Below are 24,579 nucleotides of genomic sequence, written 5' to 3'. Positions count from 1 at the left end.
ATATACTAAGTGATTTTAACTTTCCCAACATTAATTGGGATAGCCATCAAGTTAAAGGCTTAGATGGAATAAAGTTCTTAAAATGTACACAGGAAACCTCGTTAAGTCAATATGTAGAGGATCCACCAAGGGAAGGAGCTGGGCTGGACCTAATTCTGGGGAATGAAGCCAGACAGGTGGTTGATGTGTTGGTGGGGGAGCATTTTGGTAATAGCAACCACAACATGGTTCAATTCAAATTTGTTCTGGACAAAAAAATTGACAAGTAGCAGAAAAAGGTTTCAGATGGGGGGGAAGAGTAGATTTTAATAAAATTAGGCAGGATCCGGCCAAGGTAAATTGGAACAAGTTACTTGTGGGGAAATCTACAGAAGAGCAGTATTCAAAGATTAAATGGAGAGGGTACATAGAACATAGAACACTACAGCACAAACACAGGACCAACATGTTCCCTCTAGAGTAATAGGAAGGTGTAACAAAGCCAGAGAACCATGGCTGACCAGAGACAAAATGAGAAGAAGAAAAAGTACTGATTCATTATGAAAGAAAAGAGAGGCTTTTAACAAGTATAAAGAGAGTAAGTCTTACAGAGGCATCAGTAGAAAGTGCAAGATGGAGCTTAAGAAATTAATTAGGAGAGCAAAGTGGGGATATGAGAAAGCTCTGGCTGGTAAAAGTAGGGAAAGTCCTAAGATATTCTGTAAATATATCAATGGGAAGAGGATAACCAGAAAAAAAGTAGGGCCAACTAGGGACCTAGGGGGAAATCAGTGGGTGGAGGCAGAGGACATGGTAGAACGTAGAACACTCTTAGCAGTGTTGAGGAGCAGAAGGACCTTGGGGTCCGAGTCCATAGGACTCTTAAATCGGCCTCGCAGGTGGAGGATGTGGTCAAGAAGGCGTATGGTGTACTGGCCTTCATTAATCGAGGGATGGAGTTTAGGAGTCAGGAGGTAATGCTGCAACTTTATAAGACCCTTGTCAGACCCCACTTGGAATGCTGTGCTCAGTTCTGGTCGCCTCACTACAGGAAGGATGTGGAAGCTATTGAGAGGGTGCAGAGGAGATTTACAAGGATGTTGCCTGGATTGGGAGGCATGCCTTGTGAAGATGGGTTGAGGGAGCTAGGACTCTTCTCCCTGGAGAGACAAAGATTGAGAGGCGACCTGATAGAGGTTTATAAGATGTTGAGAGGTACAGGGAGGGTGGACTCTGAGGCTTTTTCCCAGGGCTGAAATGGTTGCTACAAGAGGACACAGGTTTAAGGTGCTGGGGAGTAGGTACAGAGGAGATGTCAGGGGTAAGTTTTTCACTCAGAGGGTGGTGAGTGAGTGGAATAGGCTGCCATCAGTGATGGTAGAGGTGAACTCATTGGTATCTTTTAAGAGATTTCTGGACGAGTACATGGGATTTAATGGGATTGAGAGTTATAGATAGGCCTGTTAAGTAGGGATATGATTGGCGCAACTTGTGGGCCGAAGGGCCTGTTTGTGCTGTAGTGTTCTATGTTCTATGCAATATTTCAAACCTGTCTTCACCCATGAGAATGAAGAGGTAGTTATGGAACTTAGGGAGAGACACAATGAGGCTCTAGAGAAAATTATCATAGGGAGTGAAAAGGAATTGGAGGTATTGACAGGCTTAAAAGTGGACAAATCTCCACTTTTAAGTACAGATGAATTGCATCCCAGCTATTATGGGAGGCAAGGGAGGAAATTGCAGGAGATCTGTCTCAAATATTTAATTCTTCCCTAGCCAAAGGGGAGGTCATGATGTGGAGATGCTGGCGTTGGACTTGGGTAAACACCTGACTCACCTGACGAAGGGGCAAAGCCCCAAAATCTAGTGGCGTTTGCTACCAAATAAACCTGTTGGACTTTAACCTGGTGTTGTGAGACTTCTTACTGGGGAGGTGCCAGAGGACTGAAGAACAGCTAATGTGGTCCCACTATTTAAAAAAGGCTGGGGAGACAAGCTGCGGAAATACAGATCGATGAATCTCATGCCTCTGGTTGGGAAACTACTGGAGAAAGTTCTGAAGGAGAGAATCTATCTCCATTTGGAGAGGCAAAGTTTTATCAGGGATAGTCAGCATGGTTTTGTCAGTGGCAGGTCATGCCCAATAAATTTGATTGAATTTTTTGAGTATGTAACCAAGTGGGTAGATGAGGGTACAAAGAACAAAGAAAGTTACAGAGCAGGAACAGGCCCTTCAACCCTCCAAGCCTGCACTGATCATGCTGCCTGACTGAATTAAAACCCCCTATCCTTCCAGGGACAATATCCCCCATTCTATTCATGCATTTGTCAAGACGCACATTAAAAGTCACTCCCATATCTGCTTCCACTCCCTCCCCTGGCAACGACTTCCAGGCACGCACTATTCTCTATAAAAAATCTGCCTCGTACATCTTGTTTAAACCTTTCCCCTCGCACCTTAAACCTCTGCCCCATAGTAATTGACTCTTCCACCCTGGGAAAAAGCTTCTGACTATCCACTCTGTCCATGCCGCTCATAATCTTGTAGACTTCTATCAGGTCTTCCCTCAACCTCTGTCGCTCCAGTGAGAACAAACCAAGTTTCTCCAACCTCTCCTCATAGCTAATGCCCTCCATACCATGCAACATCCTGGTGAGTCTTTTCTGTACCCTCTCCAAAGCTTCCACATCCTTCTGATAGTGTGGTGACCAGAATTGAACACTATGTTCTTCAGTATTCTCTTTACTTCAGTATTCACAGGAAAAGGATCTTGGTGGTTGTGGTGCAGGCTTGCAGTGGACTGAAAAGTTTGAGTATGTGGACATTAAGAAAGAGGATGTGTTGGAGCTTTTGAAAAGCATCAAGCTAGATAAGTTGCTGGGACTGGATGGGATATACCGCAGGTTACTGTGGGAGGCAAGGGAAGAGATTGCAGAGCCTCTGGCGATGATCCTTGCGTCATCAATGGAGATGGAAGAGGTTCCAGAGGATTGGAGGATTGTGATGTGGTTCCTCTATACAAGAAAGGGAGTAGAGATAGCCCAGGAAATTATCCACCGGTGAGTCTAACCTCAGTGGAAAGTTGATGGAGAAGATCCTGAGAGACAGGATGTATGAATATAGTATGATCAAAAATATTCAGCACGGCTTTGTCAGAGGCAGATCGTGCCTTGTGAGCCTGGTTGAGTTTTTTGAAGATGTGACTTCAAGGCATTCGATAAGGTCCCCCATGCAAGGCTTATTGAGAAAGCGAGGGGGCATGGGATCCAAGTGGACATTGCTTTGTGGATCCAGAACTGGCTTGCCCACAGAAGGCAAAGAGTGGTTGTGGTAGGTCTTTTTCTGCATGGAGGTCAGTCACCAGTGGAGTGCCCCAGGGATCTGTTCTGGGACCCTAGCTCTTTGTGATTTTTATAAATGACCTGGATGAGGAAGTGGAGGGATGGGTTGGTAAGTTTGCCAATGACACAAAAGTTGGGGGTGTTGTGGATAGTTTGGAGGGATGTCAGAAGTTGCAATGAGACATAGGTGGGATGCAAGACCAAGCAGAGAAGTGGCAGATGGACTTCAACCCGGATAAGTGTGTGGTGGTTCATTTTGGCAGGTCAAATGGGATGAAGGAATATAATATTAAGGGTAAGACTCTTAGCAGTGTGGAAGATCAGAAGGATCTTGGGGTCCAGGTTCATAGGACTCTCAAATCAGCTTCGCAGGCAGAGGATGTGGTTAAGAAGGTGTATGGTGTACAGGCCTTCATCAATCGAGGAATTGAGTTTAGGAGTCGGGAGATAATGCTGCAGCTGTATAAGACCCCACTTGGAGTACTGTGCTCAGTTCTGGTTGTCTCATTATAGGAAGGATGTGGAAGCCATTAAAAGGGTGCAGAGGAGATGTTGCCTGGGTTGGGTGGCATGCCTTATGAGGATAGGTTGAGAGAGCTTGATCTTTTCTCGTTAGAGAGATGAAGGATGAGGGGTGACCTGACAGAGGTGTATAAGATGTTGAGAGGTATTGATCGAGTGGATTCTCAGAGGCTTTTTCCCAGGGCTGAAATGGCTGCCGCAAGAGGACACAGGTTTAAGGTGCTGGGGTGTAGGTACAGAGGAGGTGTCAAGGGCAAGTTTTTCACTCAGAGGTGGTGGGTGTGTGGAATCGGCTGCCCGCAGTGATGGTGGAGGCGATTTGATAGGGTCTTTTAAGAGACTTTTGGATGAGTACATGGGACTTAATAAGATAGAGGGTTATAGGTAAGCCTAGTAGGTAGGGATATGTTTGGTGCAACTTGTGGGCCAAAGAGCCTGTTTGTGCTGTAGTTTTTCTATGTTCTATGTTCTATATTCTAAGTGCGGCCTAAGGTTCTATAAACATGACTTGCCAATTTTTAAACTCAATGCCCCGGCCGATGAAGGCAAGCACATCATATACCTTCTTGACTACTTCTGGTCCCTCCACTCCACACCACACCAGAATTCTCCATACCAGAACTCTCCACTCACCTGACGAAGGGTCAAACCCCATGTGCACTCCACTTTCAGTGACTTGTGTACCTGTACACAAGTTACCTGTAAGCCTAGTAGGTAGGGACATGTTCAGCGCAACTTGTGGGCCGAAAGACTGTTTGTGCTGTAGTTTTTCTATGTGTCTGTGTTTCTAGTTTTTTGAGGAGGTGAGAAAAATGATTGATGAGGGAAGGGCCGTAGATGTCATCTATGTGGTTTTTAGTAAAGCATTTGATAAAGTCCCTCATGGCAGACTGGTGCAGGAGGTTAGATCTCATGGATTCAAAGGTGAACTAGTTAGATGGCTACAGAACTGGCTTGGCCAAAGAAGACAGAGGGTGGCAGTGGAGGGGTCTTTTTCTGATTGGAGGTCTGTGACTAGTGGTGTTCATGATGTGGAGATGCTGGCGTTGGACTGGGGTAAACACACAAGAAATCTCACAACAACAGGTTAAAGTCCAACAAGTTTATTTGACAGTAAACCCACATGCTTTTGGGGTTTGCCCCTTCGTCAGGTGAGTGGAGAGTTCTGGTCCCTCCACTCCACACTACACCAGAACTCTCCATACCAGAACTTTCCACTCACCTGACGAAGGGGCAAACCCCAAAAGCTTGTGGGTTTACTATCAAATAAACTTGTTGGACTTTAACCTGGTGTTGTGAGACTTAAAAAAGGAAGATAATCAAACAGATGTCATTGTACACATTGGTGAAAATGACATAGGTAGAAAGAGCAGGGGGGTCCTACGAGACCAATTCAGGGAGTTGGGTGCTAGGCTAAAAAGTAGGGCCTCTAGAGTATCAATCTCTGGACTGCTCCCAGTGCCTAGTGCTAGAGAGGCTAGGAACAGGGATATTGTACAATTGAACACATGGCTAAAGGACTGGTGCAGGAGGGAGGATTTCAAATTCATGGATCACTGGGAAGTCTTCAAGAGAGAATGGCACCTGTACAGAAAGGACGGGTTACACCTTAACTGGAAGGGCACAAATATCCTGGCTGGGAGTTTTGCTAGAGTGTTTTGGGATGGTTTAAACTAATGTGGCAGGGGGGTGGGGATCAAAACAGTAAGTCAGTAAGCACAAAGGCTGGGGACGAGCTTGGGGCCAGGGCAAGGCTAGCTAAGAAGAAGAGCATTCTAGAGGAGGATGACCTAAGTGGGCCTGGAGATCTGGAGTACATCTGCTTCAATGCGAGGAGCGTAACTGGTAAGACAGATGAACTTAGGGCCTTAATGCTTACGTGGAATTTGGATGTGATTGCAGTGACAGAGACTTGGTTAAAAGAAGGACAGGACTGGCAGCTGAATATTCCGGGGTATAAGTGAGACAGAGGAGGGGCTAAAAGAGATGGGGGAGTAGCGATATTAGTTAGGGAGCATATTACAGCAGTGCAGAGGGTGGACAATTTAGAGGGGTCATGTAATGAGTCACTGTGGGTGGAGCTCAGAAACAGGAAGGGCACAGTCACTGTGCTGGGGGTATACTACAGGCCTCCCAACAGCCTACGGGAAGTGGAGGAACAAATATGTAAGGAGGTTCTGGATAGGTGCAGAAAAAATAGGGTTGTTGTAGTGGGAGACTTTAATTTCCCTGGTATAGACTGGAAAGTGCTCAGGGCTGGGGGTCTGGTTGGGGAGGAATTTGTAAAATGCATACAGGAAGGTTCTTTGGAACAATATGTAGATAGCCCAACTAGAGAGGGAGCTATACTGAACCTAGTATTGGGTAATGAGCCCGGTCAGGTCATCAAAGTTTCAGTGGGGGAACATGTGGCGAATAGTGACCACAATTCTGTTAACTTTAGGATAGTAATAGAAAAAGATGAGTGTTGTCCTACAGGTAGGGTGCTGAATTGGGGGAAGGCTAACTATAGCCAGATTAGGCAGGAATTGGTGACTGCTAATTGGGAGAGGCTGTTCAAGGGTAAATCCACATCTGGCATGTGGGAGTATTTTAAGGAACAGTTGATAAGACTGCAGGACAGGCATGTGCCTGTAAAAAGGAAGGACAGGAAAGGTAGGATTTGAGAGCTGTGCATAACCAGGGAAATTGAGGATCTAATCAAAAAGAAAAGAGAGGCGTATGTTAGGACCAGGCAAATAAAAACAGACGGAGCACTGGAGGAATACAGAGAAGGTAGGAAAGAACTCAAACGGGGAGTTAGAAGAGCAAAAATGAGTCATGAAATATACTTGGCAGATGGGATTAAGGAGAATCCTAAGGCATTTTATTCATACATTAGGAACAAAAGAGTTGTCAGGAAAAAAACAGACCTCTCAGGGACAAAGGAGGTGAATTATGCTTAGAGCCCAAGGGAGTAGGGGAGATCCTAAATGAATACTTTGCATCGGTATTCACAAAGGAAAGCGATGTGTTGACTGGGAGTGTCTCAGAGGGAAGTGTTGATTTGTTAGAGAAAACCTCCATTACAAGGGAGGAAGTGTTAGGTTTTTGTAGGGAACATTAAAACTGACAAATCCCCAGGGCCTGATGGCATCTATCCTAGACTGCTCAGGGAGACAAGAGGTGAAATTGCTGGGCCTCTAACAGAAATCTTTGTCTCTTCATTGGACACAGGTGAGGTCCCAGGGGATTGGAGGATAGCGAATATGGTACCATTATTTAAGAAGGGTAGCAGGGATAACCTGGGTAGTTATAGGCCGGTGAGCTTGACGTCTGTGGTAGGGAAGTTGTTGGAGAGGATTCTTAGTGATAGGATGTATGCACATGAAGAATGGAATAATCTCATTAGTGACAGACAGCATGGATTTGTAAGAGGGAGGTCGTGCCTCACAAATTTGGTGGAGTTTTTTGAGGAAGTAACAAAAACGGATGTCATCTATTTGGATTTTAATAAGGCGTTTGACAAGGTCCCTCATGGCAGGTTGGTGCAAAAAGTTAAATCACATGGGATACAAGGAGAAGTGTATAGATGGGTAGATAACTGGCTTGGACACAGGAGACAGAGGGTAGCAGTCGAAGGGTCTTTTTCCGGCTGGAGGTCTGTGACCAGTGGTGTTCCGCAGGGCTCTGTACTGGGACCTCTGCTATTTGTGATATATATAAATGATTTGGAAGAAGGTGTAACTGGAGTGATAAGTAAGTTTGCGGATGACACAAAGATTGCTTGACTTGCTGAAAGTGATGAACATTGTCGGACAATACAGCAGGACATAGATAGGCTGGAAAATTGGGCGGAGAAATGGCAGATGGAATTTAATCCAGATAAATGCGAAGTGATGCATTTTGGTAGATCTAATGTAGGGGGGAGTTATACAATAAATGGCAGAACCGTCAAGAGTATAGACACATAAAGGGACCTGGGTGTAAAAGTCCATAGATCCTTGAAGGTGGCAGCACGGGTGGAGAAGGTGGTGAAGGAGGCCTATGGCATGCTTGCCTTTATAGGATGGGGTATAGAGTATAAAAACTGGAGTCTGATGTTACAGCTGTATAGGACATTGGTTAGGCCACATTTGGAGTACTGAGTCCAGTTCTGGTCGCCACACTACCAGAAGGACGTGGAGGCTTTGGAGAGAGTGCAGAAAAGGTTTACCAGGATGTTGCCTGGTATGGAGGGTCTTAGCTATGAGGAGAGATTGGGTAAACTGAGGTTGTTCTCCCTGGAAAGATGGAGAATGAGGGGAGACCTAATAGAGGTGTATAAAATTATGAAGGGTATAGATAGGGTGAACAGTGGGAAGCTTTTTCCCAGGTCGGAGGTGACAATCACAAGGGGTAACAGGCTCAAGGTGAGAGGGGCGAGGTTTAACTCAGATATCAGAGGGGCAATTTTTCACGCAGAGGGTGGTGGGGGCCTGGAATGCGCTGCCAAGTAGGATGGTGGAGGCGGACACGCTGGGATCATTTAAGACTTATCTGAATAGTCACATGAGCAGACTAGGAATGGAGGGATACAAACAAATGGTCTAGTTGGACCAATGAGCGGCGCAGGCTTAGAGGGCTGGAGGGCCTGTTTCCTGTGCTGTACTGTTCTTTGCTCTTACTAGTGGTGTTCCACAGGGCTTTGTATTGGGACTTGCTGTTTGTGATATATATAAATGATTTGAAAGATGATGTAGCTGGTGTGGTCAATAAGTTTGCGGCCGACACAAAGATTGCTGGAGTTGCGGATAGTGATGAACATTGACAGAGAATACAGCAGGATATAGATAGGCTGGAAAATTGGGCGGACAAATGGCAGATGAAATTTAATCCAGATAAATTCAAAGCGATGCATTTTGGGAGATCTAATGCAGGGGGGGAGCTATACAATATATGGGAGAATCATCAGGAGTATAGATAAACAGAGGTATCTGGGTGAGGAAGTCCACAGATCCTTAAAGATGGCAGCATAGGTGGAAAAGTTGGTGAAGAAGGCATATGGCATACTTGCCTTTATTGGACGGGGAATAGAGTATAAAAGTTGGCAGATGATGTTGCAGTTATATCGAACGTTGGCTAGGCCACATTTGGAATACTGCGTCCAGTTCTGGTCGCCACACTATCAGTAGAACGTTGAAGCTTTGGAGACAGTACAGAAAAGGTTTACCAGGATGTTGCCTGGTATGGAGAGGATTAGCTGTGAGGTGAGATTGAGTAAACTAGGGCTGTTCTCCCTGGAAAGACGGAGGTTGAGGGGCAACCTAATAGAAGTTTATAAAATTATGAAGGGCATAGATAGAGTGAACAGTTGGAAGCTTTTTCCCAGGTTTGAAATGACAAACACAAGTTCAAGGTAAGGGGGACAAGGTTCAATACGGATATGCAGGGGACGTATTTTACACAGAGAGTGGTGGGGGCCTGGAATGCGCTGCCAGGTAAGGTGGTTGAGGCAGACACGCTAGGATCATTTAAGACGTATCTAGATAGCCACATGAACAAACAGGGAATAGAGGGATACAAATGGATAGTCTAGTTAAGAACACATGATCAGTGCAGGTGTGGATGGCCAAAGGGCCTGTTCCTGTGCTGTATTGTTCTTTGTTCTTTCTTTGTTTTTTGAAATAAGGGGACCTTTAAAATTAATTAAGGAAAAGTTAGTACTTCCAAAGTCAGAGATCTCAAAGTTGGATTATGTATCTGAGGTGAGAAAGATTAAACAGCTAGATGAATTATGCGAGGTGAATTATGCTCAGTAAATTAGCTAGTCAACATTTAAAGATGGCACAGTCCCGAATGAAGCAAGAAGCAGATAAGAAATCTAAAATTCATATGCTTGCTCGTGGAGGTAAAATATTGGTGTTATTACCAGTAGGAGATGCATTCAAAGCAAGGTTTAGTCCCTGTCAGACTGAGCAGATATTAAGTCAGGTGAATTATCTAGTAAAGATGCCAGAAAGGAAAAAAGTGTATGTCATGTGAATGTGCTGAAATAGTACTATGACAGAGAAAGGGAACTGGAGAAACAGATTTTAGTTAATGCCACTCACAGTGAAGAATCAAATTCAGAAGATGTGGATTTTGATGTACCTCAGAATAAATAGAAGAAATCCTTAAGGAATGGGATAGGGTAGTGAACTATCTGTCTGAGGAACAGAGAACTGAATTGAAAGACTTGCTACAGTGCTAAGAGGATCTATGGAGAAATTGGATGGGAAGGACTAATAATATAGTACACAAGGTTGACATCAGGAATGCTGTTCCGATAAAACAACACCAACACCTACCAACTTAATCCTCTCAAAGTCACGCCAGTTCAGAAGGAAGTAGAAAGATGCTATAAGAAAACATCATAAAGCCGAGTCAAAGCAAATGGAGCTTGCCAAGTGTTAGTTCCCAAATCTGATGGAAACCATCACTGTTTAGAAACTGTTTAGATTATCGTAAGGCCAACACTGTGACTAAATCTGACTCATACCCAATTCCAAGGCTGGAGAGTTCTGTGGAAAAATTAGGATAAGCCACTTACATCACAAAGTTGGACATCCTTTGCTGTTACTGGCAAGTACCTTTGTCAGAGAGAGCAAAAGAAGTTTCTGCTTTTGTAACTCCAAATGGGCTATAGAATATAAAGTGATGAAAAATGCACCAGCCACTTTTCAAAGGCTTATGAACAGAGTTCTTGCAGGATTGACTAATTGTGCTGTCTAAATAGATGCCTTAGTCTTCTTTAGCCATTCGTGGAAAGATCACATGGAGCATCTGGCAGAGCTCTTCGAGATATCATGGAAGGCCAAGTTGGTCATAAACTTGGCAAAAAACAGCATTTGCAAAGATGGAAGTGACATTCTTTGGGCACAACATTGGATACAGATGGATGACATGTAAAGATGAAGGCTATCGAGGAATTTTCTAAGACCATCCTCGAAGAAGAAATTGCTACGATTATTGGGTTGAATAGATTCTAAGGGAAATTTGTACCAAACCTTAGTAGTGTAGTGGCACCATTGACAGATTTGTTAAAAAAGAACACAAAATTTCAGTGGACAGAACAATGCCAGGAGGCATTTGAGAATTTAAAAGCACCGTGAACCACTGCATCCATTTTAGCCATGCCAAATTTTTTGAACCCTTCAAAGTCACCATCAAAGCAAATGTAAGTGTTGGAGTTGTGTTGTTACAGGAGGATGATGGTGGCATTAAAAGGCCAATTGGTTATTTTTCAAAAAGTTAAATACCCAACAGAAAAAAAATTCAAAAATTGAAAAAGAATTATTGAGTTTGGTAATGGACTTGCAACATTTTAATGTTTACGTTGCAAGCAATGCATCAGAGACAATTGTGTATACCAATCACAATCCTTTGACATTTTTGGAAAGATTTTTAAGGACAAGAACACCAGATTATTTAATTGGATCTCATGCAACAAGAATTTAGTTTACAAACTGTACTTGTTGCAGATCATGAAATTATTATATTTTATAGAAATGGTCATGTTCAATGTTATAGATAAATAAATTAGATTAATGAGCTATGGATCTAGTAATATAATGAAGTTCAGGTTGTGAAAGGAAAAAAATTGAAGCTAGATTTTCATGATGATGGTTTATTTCTTTCTTAAGGAGGGAGGTGTCACGAAGCTGGGTATTGTAATTGTAGATTGGGAGATAAGAAGTTAGAATTTGGTGTTTCTAAATTGTAAAATGTTGGGGGGGGTGGTGGTGGAGCATTGCTTGGTTCCATTAGAAGTTGTGCTTTTTTTGAGTTTAGAGATTTAAAATGTAAGTACATAAAGAGCCCAAACTGAAGTATAAGTATTGAAGGTGAAGCAGCAGTTTTTACCAAGAAAACAGGCTTTTGAATGTAACCAATCAGTTTGAATCAAGCACTTAGATACCAAAAACCTATTAAATTTAAATCAGATGGTTTTGACAACCTAGAACCAATCCTATAGTGGAAAATATAGATATGTCATAATCGGTATAAGAAGGGGACAGTGAGACAAAGAGGGAGAGCAACTGCTACCTGCCAGACCAAACAGTTCTCAACTCTCATTTTCTCGAGAGAGAGAGAGAAAATCATTGGCCCTCATAGCTTCATCTATGTCTTAGAGAAAGTACCATCTAGATAGCAAAGGTACCAAAGAAGATAGAAGTTCCAGACAGAAGAATCAGAGAAAGAACAAAATATTTTGGAAGACAAAAGACCTGGTTATAAGTTAGAGGGGGACTAAATTCTATTTTTGTTAATGAGTAGGAATTGTATTTATTTGAACAGCATACCATTGTTTTATTTGGAAATAGTTCATTTGTTGGAAGGGATTTATTTGGTTTGTTAATAGCTGAGTTAATTTGTTCACTGTTAATTAGATACATAAATTGTTATATAGAACGTAGAACAGTACAGCACATTACAGGCCCTTCAGCTCTTGATGTTGTGCTGAGCTATGTCTAAACCCAAGACCAAGCTATCCCACGCCCTATCATTCTGCTGCGCTCCATGTGCCTATCCAATAACTGCTTGAAAGTTCCTAAAGTGTCTGACTCCACTATCACAGCAGGCAGTGCATTCCACACCCCGATCACTCTCTGAGTAAAGAATCTACCTCGGACATTCCTCCTATATCTCCCACCATGAACCTTATAGTTATGCCCCCTCTGTAACAGCTACATCCACCCGAGGAAATAGTCTCTGCACGTCCACTCTACCTATCCCCTTCATCATCTTATAAACTTCTATTAAGTCGCCTCTCATCCTCCTCGGCTCTACACAGAAAAGCCCCAGTTCCCTCAACCTTTCCTCATAAGACCTACCTCTAAACCAGGCAGCATCCTGGTAAATCTCCTCTGCACTCTCTCCAATGCTTCCACATCCTTCTTATAGTGAGGTGACCAGGACTGCACACAATATTCCAAATGTGGTCTCACCAAGGTCGGGTATAGTTGTAGCATAACCCCACGTTTCTTAAACTCAAACCCTCTATTAATAAACACTAACACACTATAAGCCTTCTTCACAGCTCTATCCACTTGAGTGGCAACCTTCAGAGATCTGTGGATATGAACCCAAGATCTCTCTGTCCCTCCACATTCCTCAGAATCCTGCCATTAGACTCTGTAATCTGCATTCAAGTTTGTCTGACCAAAATGAACCGCCTCACACTTATCAGGGTTAAACTCCATCTGCTACTTTTCGGCCCAGCTCTGCATCCTGTCAATGTCTCTTTGCAGCCTACTAGAGCCCTCCACCTCATCCATTACTCCACCAATCTTGGTGTCATCAGCAAATTTACTAACCCACCCTTCAGCCCTCTCTTCCAAGTCATTGATAAAAATCACAAATAGCAGAGGACCCAGCATTGACCTCTGTGGTATACCTCTGGTAACTGGCCTCCAGTCTGAAAATTTCCCCTCCACCCCCATCTCTGTCTTCAATGAGACGGCCAGTTACTTATCCAATCATCCAAATTTCCTTATATCCCACATGTCCTTACTTTCTTCATGATCTACCATGGGGAAACTTATCAAACGCCTTACAAAAATCCATGTACATGACATCAACTGCTCTGCCTTCGTCTACACACTTAGTTAACTCCTCAAAGAACAGAATCAAATTTGAGAGGCAGGACTTACCTCTCACGAAACCATGCTGACTATCCCGGATTAAACTGCATCTTTCCAAATGGTCATAAATCCTATCTCTCAGGGCCCTTTCCATTAATTTACCAACCACCAAAATAAGGCTAACTGGTCTGTAATTACCAGGGTCATTCCTACTTCCTTTCTTGAAGATAGGAACAACATTCACCACTCTCCAGTTCTCTGGCACAATCCCCATGGACAGCGAGGACCCAAGGACCAAAGCTAAAGGCTCCGCAATCTCACCCTTGCCTCCCAAAGTATCCTAGGATATATCCCATCAGGCCCAGGGAACTTATTGAACCTCAGGTTTTTCAAAATTGCTAATACATCTTTCCTCAGAACATCTACTTCCTCCATCCTATCAGCCTGTATCACACACACCCTCAAAAACATGGCCCCTCTCCTTAGTGAACACTGAAGAAAAGTATTCATTTAATGCCTCATCTATATCTTCTGACTCCATGCACAAGTTCCCACTACTATCCTTGACTGGCCCTAACCTCACCCTGGTCATTCTTTTATTTCTCACATAAAAGTAAAAAGCCTTGATGTTTTCCTTTATCCGACCCACCAAGGACTATATATGTTAATTTTAGAGTGAGTGTCAGGGATTTTTTTTATTTAACTACTAGAAGTTGCTGAAGAACAGGTCACACCACTTCATACACACTTTTTACAGTAAAACGTAAGTCAAACTTTGTGATGTAAGTAGCTTGTCCTATCACACAATCTTTTCCACATAATCGTCCAGCCTTGGAATTGGGTATGAATCAGATTTAGTCATAGGATTGATCTTCTGATAATCTACACAGAATTCTTGAATACCATCAGGTTTGGAGACCAATATGATTGGTGAACTCCACTCGCTTTGCCTCAGCTCTATGATGTCATCTTTGTAGCATTGCTTCCACTTCCTTCTGAACCTCTGCTGCTTTGAGAGGATTGAGGTGTGGTCAAACAGGCCATCCAAACTGCCGATTTGTAAAGCACGCTGGGACAATTGGGCAAGAACTAAAACGACAGGCTGCAGTTTAAAAGACAGAGACAAACAGGCTGCAACCCGGACGTGTGAATCCACAGGATATGGGTCATCTCCAGGATCAAAGAGAATTTCTGGTCACACTAGGTTGTTTACCAGACATAAGGCCACCGTGACCCCTTATTTGGGGGGGAGGTATGTGACATATGTGCCTCCAGCACCTACAGACGTGGCCGTTGGGGACATACGCAGAGATTGGTGTGGCAGCACCCAATTGGGCTTTATTGATCAGGGTGATCAACTCCTGATCAATTGATTGGCAATGGCCAAAAGGGGTATGAAACCCAACCGGGTATAAAGGGTGCTGCACAACCAAGAATCTCTCTCTCTCTCTGACCCTATGAACGAGCTACAACAACGGTGAACATTGCCAGTGACCACCAGCACGAGGGGAGCCACCACACTCAAGGAAGGAAGTCCAGAGCCAGAGTACCAGACCAAACCAAAGGACCAGACTACGCAGACGACTACCGAAACCAGCACACAGATAAAGGCCAATATCTGCTTGGGTATTTGCGAGTCACGCAATGTTAAGTCAAGGTCTCGTATTGGACTTGAACTTTAGTATTTTCCTATAAGATAACTTATCGTTGGTTGGGTGGGTGATTATTGATTGTGTGGGTTTAAATAAATATTGGTTGTACTAACAAGACTTCTCCTCGCAGTTCTTTGTCCATTGTATAAGGGTTAAAACAGACTGTGCGGCAAGTAACAGGCACAACAAAGGCAATAGGCGTGTTGTTTTATCAGAACAGCATTCCCTACATCAACCTCATGTACTATATCATTAGTCCGTGAATCATAGAACGCTACAGTGCAGAAAGAGGCCCTTCGGTCCATCGAGTCTGCACCGAACACAATCCCACCCAGGCCCTATCCCCATATATTATGCCCACTAATCCCTCTAACCTACACATCCCTGAACACTAATGGGCAATTTCTTAGCATGGCCAATCAACCTAATCTACGCATCTTTGGACTGTGGGAGGAAACTGGAGTACCCAGAGGAAACCCACGCAGACATGAGGAGAATGTGCAAACTCCACATACACTGACCTGAGCCAGGAATCGAACCCAGGACCCTGGACCTGTGAAGCAGCAGTGCTAACCACTGTGCTACCGTGCCGCCCCATTCTATTTCTATATAGGTCCTCATAGCACTCTTCCTGGGACAGATAGCTCACTACCCTATTCCATTCTTGAAGGACTTCTTCATTATTCACATTTTTTTGAGGCACATCAAAATCCACATCATCTCAATTTGATTCCAAATTCTGAGTGGCAGTAACTAATCCCTGTTACTCCAGTTCACTTTCCTTGTCATAGTACTATTTTAGCATGTTCACATGACATATCTCTATTTTTTTTCTTATCTGGCATCTTTACCAGATAGAACATAGAACATAGAACATTACAGCGCAGAACAGGCCCTTTGGCCCACGATGTTGCGCCGACCAATTAAGAAAAAAGCAATGACCCTCTAACCTAAACCAATCCCTTTCCATCCGTAAACCTATCCACGGACCTCTTAAACGCCCCCAAACTAGGCACATCTACAACTGCAGCAGGGAGGGCATTCCATTCCCCCACCACCCTCTGGGTAAAGAACCTACCTCTGACATCCGTCCGATAACTACCACCCCTTAATTTAAAGCTTTGTCCCCTCTTGCTAGCTTTCTCTATCCGAGGAAAAAGGCTATCACTGTCCACCCTATCTAAACCTCTAATCATCTTGTATGTTTCAATAAGGTCTCCTCTTAGCTGCCTTCTTTCTAACGAAAACAATCTCAAATCCCTCAGTCTCTCCTCATAGGACCTTCCCTCCATACCAGGCAACATCCTGGTAAACCTCCTCTGCACCCTCTCCAATGCCTCCACATCCTTCCTATAATGTGGGGACCAGAACTGTACACAATACTCCAAGTGCACCAGAGTTTTGTACAGTTGCAACATGACGTTGCGGCTCCGAAATTCAATCCCCCTACCAATAAACGCCAAGGCACCGTATGCCTTCCTAACAACCTTATCAACTTGATTTCCAACTTTCAGGGATCTACATAAGAACATAAGAAATAGGAGCAGGAGTAGGCCATCTAGCCCTTCGAGCCTGCCCCGCCATTCAATAAGATCATGGCTGATCTGTCGTGGCTCAGTTCCACTTTCCCGCCCTCTCCCCATAACCCTTAATCCCCTCTCTTATCAAAAACCCATCAACCCGCGTCTTAAAAATATTTAGCGAGGCAGCCTCCACCACTTCAACGGGCAGAGAATTCCAGAGATTCACCACCCTTTGAGTGAAGAAGTTCCTCCTCAACTCCGTTCTAAACCGCCCCCCCTTTATCTTGAGGCTGTGCCCCCTAGTCCCACTGTCTTTTTTGAGCGGGAAGAGTCTCTCCACCTCTATCCTATCCATCCCATTCATCATCTTATATGTCTCAATGAGATCTCCCCTCATTCTTCTAAACTCTAACGAGTACAAGCCTAGTTTATTCAGCCTCTCCTCATAGCTCAACCCCCTCAACTCCGGTATCAGCCTAGTAAACCTCCTCTGCACTCCCTCCAAGGCCAAAATATCTTTGCGCAGGTGCGGTGCCCAAAACTGCACACAGTACTCCAGCTGCGGCCTCACCAATGCCCTATACAGCTGCAGCAAGACCTCCCTACTTTTATATTCAATCCCCTTTGCTATGAAGGCCAGCATCCCATTTGCCTTCCTGACCACATGCTGCACCTGCAAGCTGGGTTTTTGCGACTCATGCACAAGGACCCCGAGGTCCCTCTGCACCGTCGCCTGCTGCAGTTTTTCGCCACGTAAGTAATAGTCCTTCCTACCATTCTTCCTACCAAAGTGGACCACCTCACACTTGCCAACATTAAATTCCATTTGCCATTTCCTGGCCCATTCGCCCAGCCTATCTAGATCCTTCTGCAGACTCTCCACACCCTCCGCACAATTTGCCGTTCCCCCAATCTTGGTGTCATCAGCAAATTTCAACACCCTACACTCGGTTCCCTCCTCCAGATCATCTATATAAATCTATATAAATCTATCTATGCACATATACACCTAGATCCCTCTGTTCGTCAACACTATTCAGAGTCCTACCGTTAGCCCTATACTCTACACATCTGTTATTCCTGCCAAAGTGAATTACCTCACACTTTTCCGCATTAAACTCCATCTGCCACCTCTCGGCCCAGCTCTGCAACTTGTCCAAGTCTCTCTGTAAATTATGATACCCCTCTTCACTATCTACCACTCCTCCGACTTTGGTGTCATCAGCAAATTTACTAATCCATCCTTCTATACCCTCATCCAGATCATTTATAAAAATTACAAACAGCAGTGGCCCCAAAACAGATCCCTGAGGCACACCACTTGTAACCAAACTCCATGACGAATACTTTCCATCAACCACCACCCTCTGTCTTCTATCAGCTAGCCAATTCCTGATCCAATTAACTAAATCACCCTCAATCCCATACATCTGCATTTTCTGCAGAAGCCTTCCATGGTGAACCTTATCAAACACCTTACTAAAGTCCATATATACCACGTCAACTGCCTTACCCCCATCCACGTCTTTGGTCACTTTTTCAAAAAACTCAATAAGGTTAGTAAGGCACGACCTACACTTCACAAAACCGTGCTGACTATCTCCAATCAATTCAATACTCTCTACATAACTATAAATCCTATCCCTAATAATTTTTTCTAATATTTTGCCCACAACAGAAGTAAGACTCACCGGTCTATAATTCCCGGGGAAGTCTCTATTCCCCTTCTTAAACAATGGGACAACATTCGCTATCCTCCAGTCTTCTGGCACTATACCTGTGACCAACGACGACCTGAAGATCAGAGCCAGAGGCTCTGCAATTGCCTCTCTTTCATCCCAGAGAATCCTAGGGTAAATCCCGTCCGGCCCAGGGGACTTATCTATTTTCAAACCCTCAAGAATATCTAGCACATCCTCCTTATCTACTGCAATACTATCCAGTTTACAACCCTGTAACCCAGTGTTCTCCACAACTACATTTACATCTCCCTGCGTGAATACCGAAGAGAAATATTTGTTCAGTGCCTCTCCAATCTCTTCCGGTTCCACACATAACTTCCCACTGCTGTCTTTGACTGGCCCTAATCTTGCCCTAACCAATCTTCCATTCTTAACATATCTAAAGAAAGCCTTAGGATTCTCCTTAATCCTATCGGCCAAAGCCTTCTCATGTCCTCTTTTAGCTCTTCTTAACTCACTCTTTAACTCCCTCCTGGCTAATCTATAGCTTTCCAGTGCACTACCTGAGCCCTCAAGCCTCATCCTGACATAAGCCTCCTTTTTCTTTTTAACCAGCGAATCAACTTTTTTAGTGCACCACGGTTCCCTTGCTCAACCATTTCCTCCTTGCCTGACAGGGACATACTTATCAAGGACTTGCAGTAGCTGCTCCTTGAATAAACTCCACATTTTGGATGTTCCCAGTCCCTGTAGTCTCCTAGTCCAACCTATGCTCCCTAATTCTCTCCTAACAGCCTCATAATTACCCTTCCCCCAGCTATAACTACTGCCCCGAGGTTCATGCCTATCCCTTTCCATCACTAAGGTGAACGTAACCGAATTGTGGTCACTATCACCAAAATGCTCACCAACTTCCAAGTCTAACACCTGGTCTGGCTCATTTCCCAACACCAAATCCAATATAGCCTCACCTCTAGTTGGCCTATCTACATACTGAGTCAAAAAACCTTCCTGCACGCTTTGTGTAAAAACTGACCCCTCTAATGAGCTAGAGCTATAGCAATTCCAATCAATATTAGTAAAGTTAAAGTCTCCCATAACAATTACCCTATTACTTTCGCTCCTGTCCAGGATTGTCTCTGCAATCCTTTCCTCTACCTCTCTAGAACTTTTAGGAGGTCTATAAAAGACTCCCAACAGGGTGACCTCTCCTCTCCTATTTCTAATCTCAGCCCATACTACCTCAACAGACAAGTCCTCATCAAACTTCTTTTCTGTCACTGTGATACAGTCCTTGACTAATAATGCCACTCCTGCCCCCCTTCTACCTCCTTCTCTACTCCAACTGAAGCATTTGAACCCCGGAACCTGCAACAACCATTCCTGTCCCTGCTCTATCCATGTCTCTGAAATGGCCACAACATCAAAGTTCCAGGTACTGATCCACGCTGCAAGTTCATCCACCTTATTGCGAATACTCCTCGCATTAAAGTATACACATTTCAAACCATGCTCTACTCCATCCCCACGATGCCACGCTTTGCAGTCCTCATCTATGACCCCCTCAATTTCATCCCTGCTACTCAGGATCCCACCCCCCCCGAATCAGTTTAAACCCCCCTGCATCCCCCAAGATATTGGTTCCCCTCTGGTTCAGGTGTAGACCATCACTCTTGTAGAACATAGAACATAGAACATAGAACATTACAGCGCAGAACAGGCCCTTCGGCCCACGATGTTGCGCCGACCAGTTACAAAAACAATGACCCACTAGCCTATACCAATCCCTTTTCGTCCATAAACCTATCCAGAGATCTCTTAAACGCCCCCAAACTAGACGCATTTACAACTGCAGCAGGCAGGGCATTCCAATCCCTCACCACCCGCTGGGTAAAGAACCTACCCCTGACATCCGTCCTGTAGCTACCCCCCCTTAATTTAAAGCCATGCCCCCTCGTGCTAGCTTTCTCCATCCGAGGAAAAAGGCTATCACTATCCACCCTATCTAAACCTCTAATCATCTTATATGTTTCAATAAGATCCCCTCTTAGCCGCCTTCTTTCCAACGAAAACAACCCTAAATCCCTCAGTCTCTCCTCATAGGACCTCCCCACCATACCAGGCAACATCCTAGTAAACCTCCTCTGCACCCTCTCCAACACCTCCACATCCTTCTTGTAATGCGGGGACCAGAACTGCACACAGTACTCCAAGTGCGGCCGCACTAGAGTAGTGTACAGTTGCAACATTACACTGCGACTCCTAAATTCAATCCCCCTACCAATAAACGCCAAGACACCGTACGCCTTCTTAACAACCTTATCTACTTGATTCCCAACTTTCAGGGATCTATGTACACACACACCTAGATCCCTCTGTTCATCCACACTATTCAAAGTCCTCCCGTTAGCCCTATACTCGACACATCTGTTGCTCCTACCAAAGTGAATTACCTCACACTTCTCCGCATTAAATTCCATCCGCCACCTCTCGGCCCAGCTCTGCAACCTATCTAAGTCTCCCTGCAGACTATGACACCCTTCCTCACAATCTACCACACCTCCAACTTTGGTGTCATCAGCAAATTTACTAATCCACCCAACTATACCCTCATCCAGATCATTAGAGGTCCCACCTTCCCCAGAATGAGCCCCAATTGTTCAAGAACCTGAACCCTTCCGTCCTGCACCATCTCCTCAGCCACGAGTTCAAACTTTCCCTCTCTCTGTTCTTCTCTAAACTATCCCGTGGCACAGGCAAGAGTCCCAAGATAACCATTCTGTTTGATTTGGCCCTAAGTTTCCACCCCAACTCCATAAATTTCTGTTTAATATCCCCTTCCTTTATCCTCCCTATGTCATGTGTCCCCACATGAACTATGACTTGGGGCTGACTCCCCTCTCCCTTAAGAGTCTTGAACACCCACTCTGAAACATCCCGGACCCCAGCCCCTGGGAGGCAACACACCAGCCCTGAGCCCCTTTCATTACTGCTGACTCTCCTATCTGTCCCCCTAACTATGGAGTCCCCAATCACCAGGCCCAATCTTTTACTTCCCCTACCTACCTGAGCCTTCACAGCAGGCTCACCTCCAGAGCCCTGCTCCCTTTGGCTATCTCCAGTTGATTCTTCCTCAACTGTAGCCTCCAGGACAGAAAACTTATTTTGGAGGGGAACAGCCCTAGGGGATTGTCTCCCCGATTGCTTTTTGCCCCTCTTCCTAGCAGTTACCCAAGACTCATTTTTATGAGTGACTATCTCTTTGTAACTCCTATCAATGTCCGCCTCAACCCCCCGAATTATCCGGAGTTCCTCCAATTCCAGCTCCAGCTCCTTAACACGATCCTCCAGAAGCTGCAAGTGTACACACTTCCTGCAGGTAAAATCAGCAGGAACACTACTGGTGTCCCTCACCTCATACATACCGCAGGAGGTGCAGCTTACTGCCTGAACCGCCATCTCTGAAACAATTTCCAGGAGGGGAGAAAAAAAAACTTCCCACACACTTATTATTAGGTTAGAGGAGGGGGGAGGGTGGGATACTCTACCTGTGTAGAGGATCGGGTATCCTCCTTGTACCAATTTATAGGGTCAGAGGGACAAAAAAAAACTACAACTACCAGTAAGCCTCCTAATGACGACTTCCGGTTTCTAGCTAACTTAAAAAAAAGAAAAAAAAAACCACCGCTGCTCACAACTTTAACTAGAAAGAAAAAGTTAAAAATTTTTTTTAAATTACCTTAATCTCGACCTCCACGCACACCCAAATCGCTGCCTCTCCGTGCTGCTCCACAGGAACAATGAGATAATTCACCTGAGTTAACATTATCTCAATCTGCTAAGGACCACTAAACCTTGATTTGAAGGGATCTCCTACCACAGGTAATAGCACCAATACTTTATTCCCACGGGCAAATGTATGAATTTTAGATTTCTTATTTGCTTCTTGCTTCATTAGCCACCAGTGATGTGACTTTTTGAGTCCCATCTCATTATATGAGAAAGGAAATAAAGAGTAGGAATTAATGAGTGCTTTTCAGTAACTAATGGGGTGCCACAGGGATCGGTGCTGGGACCCCAGCTATTCACGATAAATATTAATGATTTGGATGAGGGAACAAAATGTAATATCTCAAAGTTTGCAGATGATACCAAGTTGGGTGGGAGAATGAACTATGACAAGGATGCAGAGATCCTTCAGAGGGATCTGGACAGGTTGGATGAGTGGGCAAGTCAGTGGCAGGTGCAGTATAATTTGGATAAATGTGAGGTTATTCACTTTGGAAGCAAAAACAAGAAGGCAGATAATGACCTGAATGGCTGTAATTTGGGAGAGGGGAGTGTGCAGTGGGAGCTGGGTATCCTTGTGCACCAGTCACTGAAGTTAAGCATGCAGGTGCAGCAGGCAGAAAAGAAGGCAAATGGAATGTTTGCCTTCATTGTGAGATGTTTCAAGTACAGGAGTTGTTGTGTTGTTGCAATTATACAGGGCCTTGGTGAGGCCACACCTCGTGTATTGTGTGCAGTTTTGATCTCATTTTCTGAGGAAGGATGTTCTCATTTTCAAAGGAGTGCAGCAAAGGACTGATTCCGGGATGACGGGACTGATGTCTGAGAAGAGATAGGACAAAGAGATAGGTTGCAGAGCTGGGCCGAGAGGTGGCGGATGGAATTTAATGCGGAGAAGTGTGAGGTAATTCACTTTGGTAGGAGCAACAGATGTGTCGAGTATAGGGCTAACGAGAGGACTTTGAATAGTGTGGATGAACAGAGGGATCTAGGTGTATGTGTACATAGATCCCTGAAAGTTGGGAATCAAGTAGATAAGGTTGTTAAGAAGGCGTACGGTGTCTTGGCGTTTATTGGTAGGGGGATTGAATTTAGGAGTCGCAGTGTAATGTTGCAACTGTACACTACTCTGGTGCGGCCGCACTTGGAGTACTGTGTGCAGTTCTGGTCCCCACATTACAAGAAGGATGTGGAGGCTTTGGAGAGGGTGCAGAGGAGGTTTACTAGGATGTTGCCTGGTATGGTGTGGAGGTCCTATGAGGAGAGACTGAGGGATTTAGGGTTGTTTTCGTTGGAAAGAAGGCGGCTAAGAGGGGATCTTATTGAAACATATAAGATGATTAGAGGTTTAGATAGGGTGGATAGTGATAGCTTTTTTCCTCGGATGGAGAAAGCTAGCACGAGGGGGCATGGCTTTAAATTAAGGGGGGGTAGCTACAGGACGGATGTCAGGGGTAGGTTCTTTACCCAGCGGGTGGTGAGGGATTGGAATGCCCTGCCTGCTGCAGTTGTAAATGCGCCTAGTTTGGGGGCGTTTAAGAGATCTGTGGATAGGTTTATGGACGAAAAGGGATTGGTATAGGCTAGTGGGTCATTGTTTTTGTAACTGGTCGGCGCAACATCGTGGGCCGAAGGGCCTGTTCTGCGCTGTAATGTTCTATGTTCTATGTTAAAGAACAAAGAACAATGCAGCACAGGAACAGGCCCTTTGGCCCTCCAAGACAGCAATTTGAGGTTGGTCAGGTATGTACTAAACTAAGAAAGCATTCATATACGGATACTCCACACCATATAGGGCTTAATGAGGATTGAGAGAAGGTTGTATGCAGTGTTGACCAGGTAAGCAGAATGGCCTGTTTCTATGCTGTACTATTTAATAAACTGAAAATATGCATAATAACATTTGAGACACTAAATATGTGATTAAAGGAAAATGAAGCATAAAGTTTAATATACTGTTGTGAAATGTTTTTAAAATTATTTAAACCTTTATTGGGACACTTCTTCTGAAAGTGAGATAGTGATTGGCACTTTTTAGCTTAGCTGATGAATATATTCAAGAGATAGATTTTTGTCAAGATTCCAATGGCATCAAGGGATATGGGGAGAAAGCAGATATATGGCATTAAGTTAGTGGCTCAGCCATGATCATATTGAATGGTGCAGCAGGCTTGAATGACGTACTCCTGCTCTTAGATTCTATGTTACTGAGGACATATTTTTCAGTGGCAGGTGAAATCCAGCTGAAGGGAGATATGCATGGTGCACATGCAGGACACGGGTTAACAAAAGAGGTTTGTAGCCTGATAAGAGGTCACAAGTGCTTCTTAGACATGCACATCTGGCAGCTGTAGAGAGTTTAGCCAGGGCCAAAGCTCTCAAGTCATCGGTAGGCAAGTTATCTCCAATGACAGCTTCACAGACAAGTTATTGAGGCACAATCACTCCCTTGTGTCTTCTCTCTTATTCCTATCTCTTCACTATTAGGGACTCAGAGCCTTTGACA

This window comes from Carcharhinus amblyrhynchos, chromosome 14, assembly GCF_965287045.1.
Source record: "Carcharhinus amblyrhynchos chromosome 14, sCarAmb.v2.hapA, whole genome shotgun sequence".
In the NCBI taxonomy this organism is placed as follows: domain Eukaryota; kingdom Metazoa; phylum Chordata; class Chondrichthyes; order Carcharhiniformes; family Carcharhinidae; genus Carcharhinus; species Carcharhinus amblyrhynchos.
This window is presented reverse-complemented; position numbering follows the sequence as displayed.